The 17,174-nt window shown below is 40.2% G+C and overlaps 1 pseudogene; it reads left to right on the top strand.

Annotated features, from left to right (window-relative positions):
• The first annotated feature begins 9,089 nt into the window (after window positions 1–9,089).
• LOC133749763 (zinc finger and BTB domain-containing protein 18-like) lies at window positions 9,090–10,401 on the top strand (annotated as a pseudogene).
• Window positions 10,402–17,174: the final 6,773 nt, after the last annotated feature.

Here is a 17,174-nt window from a genome sequence, read left to right as displayed (position 1 = left end):
TTAATATACTTATGATGAACTCATCAATATAGAAATCAAGAAATTTCATTCATAATATCCACAAAACAATCAAATACTTAGGAATAAATTTAACCTAAGAAATGCAAGATCTCTACAATGAAAGTTATGAAACATTGATGAAATAAATCATCAAGGACACAAAAATGTGGAAAGATATTCCTTGTTCGTGAAATCAGTATCCTTAAAATATCTGTACTAACTAAATAAATCTACAGATTCAATACAGTACCTGCCAAAATACTAAGGGCACTCTTCACAGAGTTAGAAAGGGCAATCTTGGCCAGCGGCATGGCTCACTTGGCTAATCCTCTGCCTGCGGTGCTGCCACCCTGGGTTCTAATCCCAATTGGGGTGCCGGATTCTGTCCTGGTTGCTCCTCTTCCAGTCAAACTCTCTGCTGTGGCCCGGGAGTGCAGTGGAGGATGACCCATGTACTTGGGCCCTGCACCGACATGGGAGATCAGGGGGAGGCACCTGGCTCCTGGCTTCGGATCGGTGCAGTGCACCAGCCATAGCGGCCATTTAGGTGGTGAACCAATGGAAAAGGAAGACCTTTCTCCCTTTCTCTCTCTCTCTCACTGTCTAACTCTGCCTGTCAAAAAAACTGAGACTGTGAAAATCTAAGGGTGTGTGAGAGAAAACTCACTGAGTACACAAACTCGGAAACCTTGGCAACCCGGTGAGAGACTGCTGAGAAATTTGAGACCACACTGAGGGCTGCATAGACCCTTTGTGTGGTCAGTGGGGTAGAGCAGACTAATACTCGCAGAATTACTTCCCTTCTGAGTAAAAAAAAAAAAAGAGTGAGCAAGTGAGAGAGAGAACAACCTGGGAGAGTCAACTTTGGCACACCCTTAACCTTGAAGAACCAAACAGAGCTCTCTGGTCACACCCATCACAGCCTCTAAGGATCCATCAAAAGCAGACATTCCGCTTAATGTAGAGTCATAGTATAACGAGAAAAATCACCACAGTGAAGAAACCAAAGAATATCTCCAACATGCCAAACAACAAACATAGAAACTGAGGTCACAAGAACAAGGAAGACACTATGATGCCCCCAAATGAAAAAGACACCCCAATTCAAGATTATGAAGATGACAAGATAGAAGAAATGCAAGAAGTGGATCTCCAAAAGTTGATAAGAACATTAAGAAGTTCTCAAAAACAAATTCTTGAACTACAGAAATCCTTACTGGACAGGATAGAAAATCTCTCTTGTGAAAATGAAATATTAAGGAGGAATCAAAATGAAATGAAGCAACTAGTAGAACATGAAACTGATAGTGATGGGAAATCATAATGAAATGAAGAATTCAATAGATCAAATGACAAACACATTAGAGAGCCTTAAAAACAGAATGAGTGAAGCAGAAGAGAGAATATCGGACTTAGAAGACAGAGAACAGAAAAGTATACAGTCAAACCAAAGAAAAGAAGAGGAAATTAGAAATCTAAAAAATATTGTTGGGAATCTACAGGATACTATTAAAAAACCCAACATTCGGGTTCTAGGAGTTTCTGAAGGCATGGAGAGGGAGAAAGGATTAGAAGGCCTTTTTAGTGAGATACTAGCAGAAAATTTCCCAGGTTTGGAGAAGGACAGAGACATCCTAGTACAGGAAGCTCATAGAACCCCTAATAAACATGACCAAAAGAAATCCTCCCCACGACACGTAGTAATTAAACTCACCACAGTGAAACATAAAGAAAAGATTCTACAATGTGCAAGAGGGAAATGTCAGATTACTCTCAGAGGATCTCCAATTAAACTCACAGCAGACTTCTCATCAGAAACCCTACAGGCTAGGAGGGAATGGCGAGACATAGCCCAGGTACTAAGAGAGAAAAACTGCCAGCCCAGAATATTATATCCTGCAAAGATCTTTCATAGCAAACAGAAATTGAAAGAATTTGTTGCCACTCATCCTGCCCTGCAAAAAATGCTTAAAGATGTGCCACACACAGAAACACAGAAACACAGCCATCAATATGAAAGAAGGTAAAGGAAGAAAACCTACCGGTAAAAGATCATAGGAAGCTCAAAGCATATACTAGAAAATATCTTTGGGAAAATGGCAGGGCAAAGTCACTATTTATCAATAGTCACATTGAATGTTAATATACTCAATTCTCCAGTTAACAGGCACAACTGGCTGAATGGATTAAGGAACAAAGCCCATCTATTTGCTGCCTACAAGAAACACATCTTTCCAACAAATATGCATGTAGACTGAAAGTGAAAGGTTGGAAAAAGATATTCCATGCCAATAGAAATGTAAAAAAAAGCAGGTGTAGCCATATTAATATCAGACAAAATAAACTTTAACAGAAAAACTGTGTAGAGAGACAAAGAGCGGCACTATATAATGATTCAGGGTTCAATTCAATAGGAAGATGTAACTATTATAAATGTGTATTCACATAATTACAGGGCACCGGTTTATTTAAAATGTTTTTTTAAAACTTTTATTTAATGAATATAAATTTCCAAAGTACAGCTTATGTGTTATAATGGCTTCCCGCCTCCCATAACTTCCCTCCCACCCGCAACCCTCCCCTTTCCCGCTACCTCTCCCCTTCCATTCACATCAAGATTCATTTTCAATTCTCTTTATATACAGAAGATCAGTTTAGTATATATTAGGTAAAGATTTCAACAGTTTTCCCCCATATAGCAACACAAAGTGAAAAAATACTGTTGGAGTACTAGTTATAGCATTAAATAACAGTGTACAGCACATTAAAGACAGAGATCCTACATAATATTTTTAAAAAATTAATTAATTTTCTATGCCATTTCCAATTTAACACCAGGTTGTTTTTTTTCATTTCCAATTCTCTTTATATACAGAAGATCAATTCAGTATATAATTAGTAAAGACCTCATCAGTTTGTACCCACACAGAAACACAAAGTATAAAAATACTGTTTCAGTACTAGTTATAGCATCACTTCACATTAGACAACACATTAAGGACAGATCCCACATGGGGTGTAAGTACACAGTGACTCCTGTTGCTGACTTAACAATTTGACACTCCTGTTCATGGCGTCAGTAATCTCCCTAGGCTCTGGTCATGAGTTGCCAGGGCTATGGAAGCCTTTAGATTTTGCTGACTTTGATCTTATTCCGATAGGGTCATAGTCAAAGTGGAAGTTCTCTCCTCCCTTCGGAGAAAGGTACCTCCTTCTTTGATGGCCCCGTTCTTTCCACTGGGATCTCACTCACAGAGATCTTTCATTTAGGTCTTCTTCTTTTTTTCTCCCATGGTATCTCCTCCCTCTCTTTTTCCACTCTTAAATTTAACAGGGATCACTTTTCAGTGAAAATTTAAACACCTAAGAATAATTGTGTGTTAATTACAGAGTTCAACCACTAGTACTAGAACAACAACAACTACAACAACAAATACTAAAAAGGATAAAGTATTACACTGTACATCTAGAGTCAGGACAAGAGCTGATCAGGTCATTGTTTCTTATAGTGTCCATTTCACTTAACAATATATTCAAAATGTATGTTAAGGGACACAAAGGTAGACTTAGACTCCAATACAATAGTACTGGGGGACTTCACTACTCCACTCTCAGAAATAGACAGATCATCTGGACAGATCAACAAGGAAACAGCAGATTTAATCGACACTATTGCCCAAATGGATCTAACAGATATCTACAGAACTTTCAATCCTACATCTAAAGATTTTACATTCTTCTCAGCAGTACATGGAACCTTCTCTAGATTGAACACATACTAGGCCATAAAGCAAGTCTAAGAAAATTTAAAAGAATTAGAATCATGCCATGCAGCTTCTCAGACCACAGCGGAATGAAGTTGGAAATTAGCAACTCAGGAATCCCTAGAGAGTATACAAACACATGGAGAATGGTCATAGAAGAAATCAAAAGAGAAATCAAAAACTTTCTGGAAGTAAATGAGGATAACAACACAACATATGAAAACTTATGGGATACGGCAACAGCAGTGTTGAGAGGAAAGTTTATATCAGTAGGTGCCTACATCAAGAAATTGGAAAGGCATCAAATAAATGAGCTTTCAGCGCATCTCAAGGATCTAGAAAAACTGCAGCAAACCAGACCCAATTCTAGTAGGAGAAGAGAAATAATTAAATTCAACATAGTTCTGGAAGTTTTAGCCAGATACATCAGGCAAGAAAAAGAAATGAAAGGGATACAAATTGGGAAGGATGAAGTCAAACTATCCCTCTTTGCAGATGATATGATTCTTTATTTAGGGGATCCAAAGAACTCTGCTAAGAGACTATTGGAACTCATCGAAGAGTTTGGCAAAGTAGCAGGATATAAAATGAATGCACAAAAATCAACAGCCTTTGTATACACAGGCAATGCCACGGCTGAGGAAGAACTGCTAAGATCAGTCCCAGTCACAATAGCTACAGCAGAGAGTTGGACTGGAAGAGGAGCAACCGGGACAGAATCCAGCACCCTGACCGGGACTAGAATCTGATGTGCTGGCACCACAGCAAGAGGATTAGCCTATTGAGCCACAACACCAGCCCCTTATTGTATTTTGATGCACTATGAATTCAAAGAGATTACACAAGAAGATGTGTAAGGGGATTAACTTTGTGGAGGTGGTCAGTGCATGGATGAACTTCTGCCTTTCTCTGAATATGCTTACTCATTTGCAAATCATGAAGCTCATTTCCATTGGAGTATTTCAGGCTTGGAGAGATATTAGGCAGATTCATGAAGAGACTTCCTGGGGTACACATAAGGTCATCAGTGGTGAATGCGATCTTTCACCCTCTCCATGAAAGTTCATGTGAAATGATGAAACTGAGTGTGTGTTTAAAATTCCAACATTAATTCGTTCTACAATTGCCAAATCTCTCTCAACAGTCTGCTGATGTAACAACCTTGGCACGTATGATCACATGTTTACAGAGCTGCTGTCCCAACAATGCTCTAGGGAGAAATCAGAGTCTATAGCATGTTTTTCCAAAACTGTTTTTCCACCTAGTAGATAGTGGCAGGTCCATAGCCACAGGGAAGAATGATGCCGAGTTCCTGGATAGGACAGAAATGTAGTAATGAAAACATACAGGGGCCGGTGCTGTGATGCAGCAGGTTAAAACCCTGGCCTGAAGTGCTGGCATCCCATATGGGCACCAGTTCAAGTCCCAGCAGCTCCTCTTCCCATCTGGCTCTCTGTTCTGGCCTGGGATAGCAGTGGAAGATGGCCCAAGTCCTTGGGCCCCTGCACCTGTGTGGGAGACCCAGGAGAAGCTCCTGGCTCCTGTAGTTGGATCAGTGCAGCTCAGACCATTGTGGTCATGTGGGGAGTGAACGAGTGGATGGAAGATTTCTCTGTCTGTCTCTACCTCTCTCTGTAACTCTGTCTTTCAAATAAATAAAATAAATCTTAAAAAGAGAAAATATATAGAAGCCAGAGCTGATCTGATCACAGAGACATTGAGGCTAGGCCTCAGCCCTGTGATTTCCTTTGAAATGCCTTCCTTGTAATTCTGGCTGTGTTCCTGTGTGACACAGTAGACTTGCACACACTGTGTACAGGTTGAAGACATAAAGAAATACTGGGGCCATCTATACCCTACATAGAGATCTATTCTCCCTACAAAGGGCTGAGATAGCAGACATAATCCAGACCATTTTCTTCCAATATCAGCAGAGACTTCGACCTTTAACTTTATGTTGGGTTGACTTGACCTGTTGTTTTCTGTGATTTTTCTTAACCTACTCCTGAATCCTTTATACAGTTGACAATACATACCTCCCTGGAACTGTTATAATTCCATGAGGCCAAGTGTCTACAGAGATGGGGACCTGTTACTGGGTGGGTTTTCCCCCTTTATTTCCTGGAACCAGAAACAGACATGATCTGGTTTTCTTTTTAATCTAGGCCATTGGATAAAACGGCAGTTAATTGGTAAGTCTAACATTGAGTTATGTGTTAACTATAGTTCAGACTGCAAGTGAGTGTGTGGGTGTATTGGTTCATCTGCTTGAGAACTCTAAAAAATGTACACTAAAGTTGCAGGAGTGCAGATTGATGAAGGTTAGAGTTCCTTCCCTTCTTTTGCTTTCACAACCTTCCCTTTCCATTTTCTGTTTGCGCTCCACTTAGAGAGAGAGGGATGGAGAGAGGAATGGAGAGAGGGATGTAGAGAGGGAGACGGAGAGGGAGAGAGGGAGAGGGGGAGGGGGAGAGGGGAAGGGGGAGGGGAGGGGGAGAGGGAGAGAGATTTTATATCTAGTCTATTCATTCAGTCTCCTGATCAGCCTCTGAGAATCTTGAAATGAGTGAGACTAATGGTTCTCCAGCCCCCACTCCAGCCCCAATCCCTGCCCCAGCCAAGAGCCATGGAAGAGAGAATGGCCTGAGGTCAGTGTTAGGTCTAAGGCACTCACTCTGCATGTCATTGCTAACAAGTGTCTCTGACTGAGAAGCTGTTTGTGTCTGAGATCCACCACCTGAGATAGAGCCTGTCCCCCAATACATCAACATTTGAAATTCACTCAATAGAAGTCTTTTGGGCCTCTGATCATGAAAAAAGGAGGAATCTGTAATCTCTGGAACTTGTTGGGAAAAGTAGGGGCCTGCCTTGTTCAGGAGCCCATGACACAAGTGTGGAGGCCGCACTATGCATTCTGCTTTCTGTTCTCCAACTGGAACACGTCTGTCCATCTCCATTTTGTGCAGAAGAGAGGCAGCCATCATGTGTTTACTTGTTGCCTCATAGAATTTATTATGCTTAAACATAGAAAAGTCCTATATGGGCATAGTGTGCCAGTAATGTGTGTAATTAGACTTCCACACTAAGCAATATATTATGAAAAAATTTCCCTGTAACTGATGGACATTATGTTATTGGTTCCTTGACCACCAAGTGTCATTTTATACGCACAACTCATACTTGTTTACCCAATATTAGCTATTTGGAATGTCACTCATTTTGTGCAACTGTATGTAATATACTAATGATCATTTTATTTGCATATTTCTCTGATTGAAAAAATTGGGGTAAATTCTTGGATCATGAGGTATGTTCCCTAAGAAAGATTTGGTACTTCTTGACAATTCCTTGCTGAAGAACCCACAGATTTCCATTACCCTCACAAATCCTCATATTGGATTTTCAGTATCTCCCCATCCTCAATCCTTCCTGCCCAGATACCACCAGTCCACCTGTGTTTCTATGGATCTCCCTGTTTTGGGGGATTTTATATAAAGTGGTTCATAGCCTTTGTGATCTTCCATTGACTGGCACCTTTTACTGCACAATGTTTTGTGTTTTATCCTTTTTGTATCAACCTGTAGTATACTTTCTTCTTAATATCTAGATCTACATTTGGTATCAAGATACTTGTTATTAGTTATTAGAGGATGGAAATATTAAGAATATATGTTTTTCAGTCTTCTGAACATAAGCTTTACCATTTGTGTTATCTACAACGTAAACACTTGGCAAAGGACATCAGGGGAGCAATCATAGATCTTGTTCTACCTCCAGACACCAGATTCCAGAATCAATCTTGCTTTATCATAAAATTGTAAAAAATGTTCCAAGTTTTAAAAATGTTTGAGACTCAAGCACTTTTGCACACTGTTTTTGAGACAGGGCCATATTTCAAAACATGTGTACTGCATCAAATCGCATAATTCTAGATTTTGCTTTAGGTAACATGTAGATCACTAAGTGGAATCAAAAGAAAATAATATCTTATATTCTAAATTTGTTTCACGGTTGTCAGAGTCACAGAAATAGTTTGGAGTGTTCTCTGTTTTATTATCTGACTGCAGTTTACTGTAGACACTTGAAAGATAGATGAGTTAAGACCACTGATAAAGATTTGGGCTTTGAGTGGCATATGGGTCATGAACCTACACATCTACCTTTGAAGCTTATGATCTCTGCAGGTTTTCTATCAAGTTTGTGCAGTGTCTAGAACTTTTGGGGAAAGAAGAATTAAACTTGTCAGCTTGCAGCTGATAGCAAGTGCTGTAAGTAACCTAGCAGTGAATAAAAATGCCCTTCATAGGGGAACTAATTGCATTTAAGAATAATGATTAAAAGCAAGAAACATTTCAATTTAATGTCCTTAATTTATCACTCAAGTAAACAGACTACATTGATGTTGAGGTGGATTCGTTTCTGATAGGAAGAGCGTGGTGAGGGCAAAAGGTGCAGGGGTCACCACACAGACCCTAGGAGTTGGGTGAAAGCAGGCCCGAGGCCAGCAGCCTGTAGACTCATTTATTTCAGTTGCTACAGCTGGTTATATAGCCAAGGCAGCCAATCCAGTCAAGGGGCGGTCTGTGCCCTAACCAATCACAGCCTGTTGCCAGGCAGTTTCCAAAGCCATCCAATCACAGCCTGTTGCCAGTCAGGCTCTGTTGCCAGGCAGCTCGTGAAACCTTCCAATCACAGCCTGTTGTCAGGCAGTTTCTGTTATCAGTGACCATCTTGGCATGACCTTCTCACCTTCTCATTGCACCACATTCATGACCTTCTCACCTCATTCCACCACACAGTAGCATATTTTTTTGATGGTTGTACTTATTGTATAGCAGGTAAGCCCTCTTTCTCAACTGAAAAACTTTTCTGTTCATCTGTTTAAGGAAAAGGAACAAAATTTGACTATTTTAAGGCAAAATTACAAGTTTTAAATTTTTTATGTTAAAATAATACAAACTGTGTGAGACTTCATAAAATGCACTTATCCTGCCCCACCCAGCCCAGCGTCTCCACGCTTGCTCCCTTGCTCCCTCCCTCGCTTGTTCCCTCGTTGGGTCTGGCAGGCTGCGGCTGATGCTGGGCTGCTGCCACGGGGAGCCTTCGAGAGTGGGGCCCTCTTTGCTTCGCGGTGCTCCTCTGGCTGTCAGCGGGGATGGAGGGAGGGAGGGAGTGGGCGGGGGTGGGGTGGGCGATGAAGCCAGGATTGGGGAATGGGGGGGCCGGGAGTGAGGGGGGCAAGAGGAGGAGGAGCCCACCAAGTTCGGCGGATATGGCCGGGAGGAGACGGAGGACACGGTAGCAGCGGTGGTGGGGTTGCGGTGACTTAGGGCCTCTCCGTGTTATGAAGACAGTATGGAGTTTCCAGACCACAGCAGACATTTGCTGCAGTGTCTGAGCAAGCAGAGGCACCAAGGTTTTTATTTGTGACTGCACTGTTCTGGTGGGAGATGTCCAGTTCCGAGCGCACCAAGCTGTACTGGCTTCATGCAACATGTATTTCCACCTCTTTTACAAGGACAAGCTGAACAAAAGGGACATTGTTCATCTGAACAGCGACATTGCTATAGCCCCTGCTTTCGCTCTCCTACTTGAATTCATGTATGAAGAGAAACTCCAGTTCAAAGACTTGCCCATTGAAGACGTACTGGCAGCTGCCAGTTACTGCCACATGTATGACATCGTCAAAGTCTGCAAAAAAGAAGCTGAAAGAGAAAGCCACCATGGATGTAGACAGCACCACAAAGGAATAAGATGCTTCAAGTTGTTCAGACAAAGTTGAGAGTCTCTCCGATGGCAGCAGTCACAAGCAGGCAATTTTCCAAGTGATGAAGACAAAGGAGAAGGTGAAAAATTGAACATCCTGCCCAGCAAAAGGGACTTGGCAGCCGAGCCTGGAAAAATGCGGATGCGATTGCCCTCAGACCCAGCAGGCATCCCCTAGGGTGGCTGAAAAGCAGAACCACTGGCCACAACAGCTAGAAAACCAGTAGCCAGCTCCTGCAGCTCAACAGACTCTTTGTCCCAGAGGACGTGCTGAGAAGCAACCTGGTGCAGGTGAAGGTGGAGAAAGAGGCTTCCTGTGATGAGAGTGATGTTGGCACGAATAACTATGACATGGAACAGTCTGCTTCCCTACGTCTCCAACATCCTGAGCCCCACGGGCCAGATCATGTGCCCCCTGTGCAACAAAGTCATCCCCAGCCCCCATGTCCTGCAGATCCCCCTGAGCACCCACTTGTGCAAACAGGAAGGCATCCGCAGCAAGCCCACCGCCAACGTCAATGTGCCTACATGCTCGCTGTGTGGGAAAACTTTCTCCTGTGTGTACACCCTCAAGCGCCACGAGGGGATTCACTCAGGGGAGAAGCCCTACACGTGCACCCAGTGTGGCAAGAGCTTCCAGTACTTGCACAACCTGAGCCGCCACGCCGTGGTGCACACCCATGAGAAGCCACACGCCTGCAAGTGGTGCGAGTGCAGGTTCATGCAGTCAGGAGAACTGTACAGACACATTCGCAAGTTCCACTGTGAGTTGGTGAACTCCTTGTCCGTCAAAAGCGAAGCACTGAGCTTGCACTGAGCTACTGTCAGAGACTGAACCTGAGAAGATAGCTCTCAAGAACTTTGGAAATAATTTTATAGATATATAAATTATATATATACACATATACATGTATATATTTATATAGATCTCTATATATAGATCTCTATATAGTTATGGTACAGTCTAAAAGCAGTCTTGTTTCCTGGAACTAAAATGATGGGATATTAACTTGTTTTTGCACTTTAGAATAGCATGAAAAGCTCACTAATTTAGCATTCTGATAAAAGAAACTTTAGACAAAGTCCGAGAATAGGGAGATGTTTTTGTTTTGAGGGGGTAGGGAAATAAGCCAGTGAGATCCTTCTAAACAAATTGTCCTATGACAAAATGCTGTCATATGGCTTCATTTTGTCAACACTGCATCATCTTTTGAGCTCTTGCCCCACACAACAGATTTTTTAAAACTTTTATTTAGTAAATATAAATTTCCAAAGTACGTTTATGGATTACAATGTCTTTCCCCCCATAACTTCCTTCCCACTCGCATCCCTCCCATCTCCTGCTCCCTCTTGCATTCCATTCACATCAAGATTCATTTTCAATTATCTTTATATACAGAAGATCGATTTAGTATATATTAAGTAAAGATTTCATCAATTTGCACCTACACAGAAACACAAAATATAAAATCCTGTTTGATACTAGTTATAGCATTAATTCACATTGGACAACAAATTAAGGACAGAGATCCCACATGAGACGTAAGCACACAGTGACTCCTGTTGTTGACTTAACAAATTGACACTCTTGTTTATGACATCATTAATCTCCCTAGGTCCTAGTCATCAGTTGCTAAGGCTATGGAAGCCTTTCGAGTTCACCAACTTCGATCTTATTCAGATAAGGTCATAGTCCATGTGGAAGTTCTCTCCTCCCTTCAGAGAAAGGTACTTCCTTCTTTGATGGCCCCGTTCTTTCCACTGGGATCTCACTCACTGAGATCTTTCATTTAGGTCTTCTTTTCTTATTTTTTTTTGCCAGAGTGTCTTGGCTATCCATGCCTAAAATACTCTCATGGGCTCTTCAGCCATATCCAAATGCCTTAAGGGCTGATTCTGAGGCCAGAGTGCTATTTAGGACCTCTGCCATTCTATGAGTCTTCTGTGTATCCCGCTTCCCATGTTGGATCTTTTTTCTCTCCCTTTTTTTATTCTATCAGTTAGTATTCGCAGGCACTAGTCTTGTTTGTGTGATTCCTTTGACTCTTAGACCTCTCAGTGTGATCAATTGTGAACTGAAATTGATCACATGGACTAGTGAGATGGCATTGGTACATGCCACCTTGATGGGATTGTATTGGGGCAAGTCCGATTAAGCATGTCCCAAATTGTACAATTTAATACTTTATCCGTTTTAGTATTTTTTTGAACTAGTTAATACCATTGGTTGAACTCTGTAATTAACACACATTTATTCTTAGGTGTTGAAATTTAACTGAAAAGTGATCCCTGTTAAATATAAGAGTAGGAATAAGAGAGGGAGGAGATGTACAATTTTTTTTTCTTTTTTTTTTTACGTGGAAATTCCCTCCAGTTTTATTAGCCTCTTTTTTTTCTTGAATTACATGAACCTTTTCTGTCTGTTGGAAACCTGAGTGCTTTTAGACCCAAATGGAAAATTTCTTAAATGCTGGATTATCTATTTTTAAACAAGTAGCTGACTTTCAACTTTTTTGTGGCAACTTCTTGTTTTCTGACAGTTCCCAATGAAAGAAATTCTGAAAGCACACTGGGATCACTGGGACACTGTCTTTGTGAAGGTTTGCTCGGATGACGAGGATATTGCAGCTTCAGCAGTGTTGAACTGAGTGTTTAAAAATGTAAATTACTGTTCTTGAATACTGTAATTGATTATGTGGGCTGGGGGGGGGTCGCAGAACTTGACAGATTGTGTTGATGCTCTTAGTTGAGGCTTGAAAAGTAAATATTAATGCTACATAAATTCATGAGTTTCAATGTATTTTTTTGTCTTTGCATTGTGTAGCTTTTTTATCTTTTATTTAATGAATATAAATTTCCAAAGTACAGCTTATGGATTACAATGGCTTCCTCCCCCATAACTTCCCTACCACCTGCAACCCTCCCCTTTCCCACTCGCTCTCCCCTTCCATTCTCATGAAGATTCATTTTCAATTCTCTTTATATACAGAAAATCAGTCTAGTATATATAAAGATTTCAACAGTTTGCCCTCACATAGCAACACAAAGTGAAAAAATACTGTTGGAGTACTAGTTATAGCATTAAATAACAGTGTACAGCACATTAATAGTAGAGTTCTTTGGGTCCTCTAAATAAAGAATCATATCATCTGCAAAGAGGGATAGTTTGAGTTCTTCCTTCCCAATTTGTATCCCTTTAATTTCTTTTTCTTGCCTAATAGCTCTGGCTAAGACTTCCAGAACTATATTGAATAGCAGTGATGAGAGTGGGCATCCCTTCTGGTACCAGATCTCAGCGGAAATGCTTCCAACTTTTCCCCATTCAATAGGATGTTGGCCGTGGGTTTTCACAGCAAAGATTTTTAATTTGTATGTAATGATACTATGTGCAACATAATATGACAAAATAGGAAATTATCTTTATGCTAAAAATGAAACACTGTCATCTTGAAACTGTAAAAATTTTCATATGATGGAGCAAAAGTGCTATGGCACTTTATTATTTAATTCAACACTGAAAATAAGAATCAATGTACTCCAACTGAAAAAATGATTGGATAAATATATTTCTTCCCGCATAGTGAACAAGTAACAATTTACTTGACATTCAAATTATGGATGAAATGTAGGAAAGTGGAAAAGTCCAGGTTTCCAAGGAAAGGAGAGCAAAGAAATTAATAGATAGAAAACATAACATCTGTTCTCTTCTTCACAATATCATAAACACATTTTAAATTGCAAAAAATCATATTTTTACCTAAGAATTATGGAAATCTATGGTGAAGGTTCCATTGTAAAATTTGAAAAGACATAGATAAATTCAATACCTATGAAATCAATAAGTGAAGACAAAGTGAATATTGTGAATTATCTGACTGCCAGAAGCCCTGAATTGGATACATTTGTTTTACTGAAAATCTAAATTTTGCACTGGCACTGTTGCATAGTGTGTAAAGCCAATACCTGCAGTGCTGGCATCCTAAAAGTTTGCTGGTTCAAGTCCCAGCTGCTCCACTTCTGATCCAGCTGTCTGCTATGGCCTGGCAAGGCAGTAGAAGGCTCAATTCCTTGGGCCCCTGCACCCGCATGAAAGATCTAGAAGAAGCTCCTGACTACTGGCCTCTGATAGGTGCAGCTCTGGGTGTTGTGGCTAATACAGGAGTGGACCCGTGGATGGAAGACCTCTCTCTCTCTCTCTCTCTCTCTCTCTCTCTCTCTCTCTCTCTCCCTCCCTCCCTCCCTCCCTCCCTCCCTCCCTCCCCTTCATTCTCTGTGTAACTCTTTCAAATTAATAAATAGATCTTAAAAAAAGAAAATCTAACTTAAGAATCCTGATTTGACAAGAGTTGACATATTCGAGTAGAAAATCTTCAAAGAGCCTACAAAAAAAGAACATAATTACCTAGTTTTGGAAAACATTTATTTTTAACAAATAATATAAAATAAATAAATGAATGATGAAATGGATATTTAAGAAATATTCATTAAAAAGTGAGCCATCAAGAAATGTCATGAAGAAGTCATATGACATAAAATACTACTATACTGACTATACTTTTGTAAGTTATATTAGCCTAAAATTTTAACACTCAACATATTTATATCTAAGTAGTTCATATATTTGAATAGTAGAGAGTTTTGTTTCTTCAGTCTCTTCATTACTTTCAAAAACTTTTCACTTGCAAGTCAATTATTTTGGGGGATGTGTTTTGATTGCTTTCAGTTTTTGATACTTGTCTAAAACATGAATAAATAAAAAATAAGAGTTTTTATTAAAATAAACATATATATTAACTGCATTTTCCTCAGAACCATTGGAAATATCCTGTGCACTCAGAAGAGCTGAAGGTGCATACCAAACATATATTTTTACAAGAATGCTCAGAACAATCTGTTCATAACATGAACGTTTGCAGACAACCCAAATCATCATCTTTGAATGATCGAATACGTTGAATGTGGAAAAGCCATAAGATTGAATCTTATACAGTTATAAAAATAATGAAGGATACCTGCTATAATTGGGTGAATCAAAAATGTAATGCCATGTGAAAGCAGTTAGATCTAAGAGGTCTCATATTATCTCACTCCATTGCCAGCAACTGTCCAGAGTAGGTAAACACATAGCAACTAAAGGAGATGAATGGTTGCATAAACCACATTCATGGAAGTTTGCAAGTGGCTACTTAATGCAGAAAGGCTTTGATTACAGGGAGATGCAAAAGGCTCAATCTACAGACATGGTAATTGCTCAAACTTTTGAACATACTTTATAGAAAGTCAATGTAGAATTTGAATGTGGAAGTACTGTAATACCACATCCTTGTCAAATACCTCAGTGGTTCTTATTGGGTATGTGAATTTCACCTCAATAATAGCATCATTGTCTTCTGGAATAAGAACTCTAAGCAAAGGCCAAAATGATAATAGTCAAATCGTAGTTGAGATAGTTATAGAATCACTCCTATGAAATCATGAAAACCACCTCCATATGTGATAAAAATAAAAATACCATTTCCAAATAGCTAGGCAGTAATCAGTTACTAAGATGTTTGTGAACAATCCAGTGTTCAAAGAGAAGAATGCTCATGGACTAGTTGACTCTTGTATTTGGAAAGAAATTCCACTTCAATTATAACCACAAAATGACAAATTCTCCACGACATTTAGAGAAACAACATAAAGCAGGTATAACTGAGACATGGTTTCAAATATGAACATAAGCAACTTAATACTTTATCCCTTTTAGTATTTTTGTTCTACTTAATGCTAATGGTTGAGTTTTTAATTAACACAAAATTATTCTTAGGTGTTTAAATTTTAACTGAAAAGTGATCCCTGTTGAATATAAGAGTGGAAATAAGAGAGGCAGGAGATGTAGAATTTGGACATGCTCAATCGGACTTGCCCCAAATGGTAGAGGTAGAAACGTGCCAGGGGATTCCAATTCAATCCCATCAAGGTGGCATGTACCAATGCCATCTCACTAGTCCAAGTGATCAGTTTCAGTTTGCAATGGCTCAAATTGAAAGGATTAAGAGTGAAAGGGATCACATAAACAAGACTAGTGCCTGCTAATACTAACTGATAGAATAAAAAAGGAGAGAACGATCCAATATGGGAAGCGGGATACACAGAAGACTCATAGAATGGCAGATGTCCTAAATAGCACTCTGACCTCAGAATCAGTCCTTAAGGAATTTGGTTCTGGATCAAGAGCCCATGAGAGTATTTTAGGCATGGAAAGCCAAGACACTCTGGCAAAAAAAAAAAAAACAAACAAACAAGAAAAGAAGACCTAAATGAAAGATCTCTGCGAGTGAGATCTCAGTGGAAAGAACAGGCCATCAAAGAAGGAGGTACCTTTCTCTGAAGGGAGGAGAGAACTTCCACATGGACTATGACCTTGTCTAAATAAGATCAGAGTTGGCGAACTCAAGAGGCTTCCATAGCCTTAGCAGCTCATGACAAGCGCCTAGGGTGAATATTGATGCCATAAATAAGAGTGTCACTTGTTAAGTCTACAACAGGAGTCACTGTGCACTTATTCCTCATGTAGGATCTCTGTCCTTAATGTGTTGTACAATGTGAATTAATGTTATAACTAGTACTCAAACAGTACTTTATACTTTGTGTTTCTGTGTGGGTGCAAACTGTTGCAATCTTTACTTAATATATACTAAACTGATCTTCTGTGTATAAAGATAATTGAAAATGAATCTTTTTTTTTGCTTTTTTTAATTTTTTTAATTTTTGACAGGCAGAGTGGACAGTGAGAGAGAGACAGAGAGAAAGGTCTTCCTTTTGCTGTTGGTTCACCCTTCAATGGCCGCCGCGGTAGCGCGCTGCGGCCGGCGCACCGCGCTGTTCCGATGGCAGGAGCCAGGTGCTTATCCTGGTCTCCCATGGGGTGCAGAGCCCAAACACTTGGGCCATCCTCCACTGCACTCCCTGGCCACAGCAGAGAGCTGGCCTGGAAGAAGGGTAACCGGGATAGGATCGGTGCCCCGACCGGGACTAGAACCCGGTGTGCCGGCGCCGCAAGGCGGAGGATTAGCCTGTTGAGCCACGGCGCTGGCCGAAAATGAATCTTGATGTGAATGGAATAGGAGAGGGTGCTAGAGATGGGAGGGATACGGGTAGGAGGGAAGTTATGGGGGGGAAAAGCCACTGTAATCCATAAACTGTACTTTGGAAATTTCTATTAATTAAATAAAAGTTAAAAAAAACCAAATAAGAACATATATGGTATCTAAAGTAATAAAGATGAAATTAATTACTCTGCATATTTTCAGGGATAGCCCTATCATATGAAATGTAATTGCTATTTATAAGTTGATGCTCAACTCTGTTTCAGTTGTAAACAGTGATTACTTTTATTTTACATGAAAATATTTCTAGGCAGCCTTGCATTTTTGAGAGGCAGAGAGAGAAGCAGAGAGAAAGAGAGAGACGTTTGAGAATCCAACCTTTCACTACTTCATGTCTCATTTCCTGTAGTGGCTTATCTTGGATTGAGTCTAGAAGCCAGGAGCCAGGAAAAAAATTGACAGGGACACAAAGTGTTTAATATCCTAGCAATCTGATATCAGGGGTCAGAGTCAAATTACAAACCTAGCCACTGTCATGTGGGACAAGATCAAT

This window comes from Lepus europaeus, chromosome 20 (assembly GCF_033115175.1).
Source record: "Lepus europaeus isolate LE1 chromosome 20, mLepTim1.pri, whole genome shotgun sequence".
NCBI classification, from domain to species: Eukaryota; Metazoa; Chordata; class Mammalia; order Lagomorpha; family Leporidae; genus Lepus; species Lepus europaeus.
The sequence above is the reverse complement of the archived record's forward strand: the minus strand, read 5'-3'. Positions and strand labels throughout refer to the sequence as shown.